Consider the following 2500-nt stretch of genomic DNA (forward strand, 5'->3'; position numbering starts at 1 on the left):
GCTGGAGGTCACGTTGTCGTGGCCATCCACACTGTGACCAACCGGCACCTCCCTTTCACCTCTCTCCGCTACGACGCATAATGAACCCCCATTATCGCCCATGTCCGTCATGCTCATTATGAGGAGATGACCACGCGCACTCCCTATTTCCACAAAACTGCGAACACTAACGTTGCTTTCGCGCTCTCTTTCTCTGCAACAACTTGCCCTGAATCACGTCCATATCCAATAGGTTCTCGGTGTTCGGAGCTCGTTTGAATTTAAATCCTCCCCCTCTGCTCTGTCGATTTAATCCCCTTCGACGACGAACAGCGCGTGTTCCTGTCCTGCCCTGGCTGTCCTCGAGAGGTCGAGGGGCGTCCGGTTCGCTTTCGAATTGGACGACGCATCCGGCCGGCGCAAGACATTGAAAAAGTACATGCACATAATTTGAAGAACATGTTTTGCTAATGCTTTGAAAAAATAAATACATTTGTGATAAGCTGCCATCTCGCTGCTGGCGAATTCTTCCCTTCGGTACTGGCGGTACTCACTCCACGGAACCGAGGATTTCGACCAGGACATCCCATCCAGCCTGAGTTGGAATAGAAAAATAACACACACCCACCCTCCCTGAGCCCCGGGGAGGTGATGTCACGCAACATTTGACATAAATTCGATTTCGTCCGGCCGTCCGTCCGGTTTTGGTCGAATTTTTGTTCCCGAGGTTTTTTCAAGAAAAACGTGTTTTTCTTCTATTCCACTGGGTACGCTTTACGCTTTTCGAAACCATGCTTATTACCGCTATTATTACTGCGTTTTCCATTCCAGTTCCAATTCCAGTTCCTCTTTTTTTTTTTTTTTTGTTTGGCTCCGTCCATAGACTGTCGACTGAATTTGTCATAAATATGAAAATAGGGAGTCTGGTGGTTCACCGTTGGAAATCGCATAAAAATTTGCCACCGGCTTTTCCCCCTTGAAGGGAGGATTTTCAACTTTTCAACACCGGGAGCACATAGCAACAGCAGGGGACACGGACACTGGCCTTAGTGCGGTTGCGGTTGACCCCCGGTGGTTTATGATAATAAATCGTGTTTTCTTTCAAATTCCCTGCACCATTTTTATCCGTCTCCGGTGGCATTTTTTTTTTTGTGCTACGCTGGAAGGTTGACAATTTATCGTCGTTGCCAGGTCAATCGAGGAGGGTCTACTGCCGGTTGCTTCGGGTTGCTTCGATTGGAAATCCTGATTGGTATACCGCAGCGAGCTGTTTGGTTAGGTGCGTCAGTCACACACAATCGGACCGAATTTGCTGTGTGTGGTCCCGGACTTCACAATCAGTGAAATTGAAATACGCAATTCGATTGCCAAATCCTCTCCCCCGCAAAAAAGCACCTGTGCCTCCGTGCCTGCGTGCGTTCGATTGGTGGTGAGTGACAGCGACGAGTCCTTTTCAAAGGCCAACGATATTTGCCAAGAACCAATAGGACCCGTTTCGTGGAAAGAAAGTCACTTTCAGCCAGCCCACTTCTCTGCTGGTCCTCAAATCAAATCCAACCGGCGCCACCGGTGGCCACTTATGTATCGCACCCGAAAATTGCCAAAAAAGGTCTTGATGAAAATTCCTCAATTTGATTTGAAGAGAGTTTTCATTTGTCGGCCCTTCCCCGACCCTTCTCACAGTGGCCGCCATTCGTCGTTATTCCAATTCCAATTTCACATTCAACTTTTAACAGGTATCCGGCGGCGGGGGGAGGAAGACCGTCAGAGGAGACACACTGAAGCGGAAAATGGCTCCCTCGTCGTGGGCCCTCTTGAGCCAACGAGAGTCTGACAGCGACCTTCCGGCTAACGAAGCAGCCCATCCTAGCAGCCAATGACGCGGAGCAGCCCGTAGCCGGTAGCTAAATAAATTTAACTAACAAGCATTTTCCTTTCGTCCGTTCGTTCTTATTAGAAATTCCAATCCAAAACCGAACCACCATCACCAATCCCTCATCAGTGTTCAGTCGGACCGGGCGAATGAAGCGAAAAGTCCGTTTCCTCCTACAGCATCCCCCTGTTGTTTTCTCATCGCAGGACACTCTCTTCACTTTACGGACCATCCAGTCCAGTCCGGGTCCAGCAATACCAAGCACCTCGGTGGAAACTTTTACTAGCTCTTCTCCACTAACGGTACACCATACACACTCTGGTACACAGGCACACATGCACAAGGGATTCAAGGATAACGAATGGTCTCGGGGCACTCCGGGGTGTGTTTTTTGTTCTGCTCCCGGGTATCACATTTCTAATTTCCTAATTACCGGAACTAGCGTACTCTCCAGATTTATCCCCCCCCCCCCTGCGCTTCCTTTTGTTGGCAAATCTGACATGTTATTGCCTCCGGAGAGGATCTGTTCCTCTGTTCCCACTAGCACACGTCGTCCTCGCCGCGGATTCCGTTTTTTTCACTTGATCGACTGCCGAGTGTTCAAATTTTGGAGTGTTCCAGTAGGCGGAGGTTCGTCTCAAGCCACCC

This window comes from Anopheles aquasalis, chromosome 2 (genome assembly GCF_943734665.1).
Source record: "Anopheles aquasalis chromosome 2, idAnoAquaMG_Q_19, whole genome shotgun sequence".
Classification (NCBI taxonomy): Eukaryota; Metazoa; Arthropoda; class Insecta; order Diptera; family Culicidae; genus Anopheles; species Anopheles aquasalis.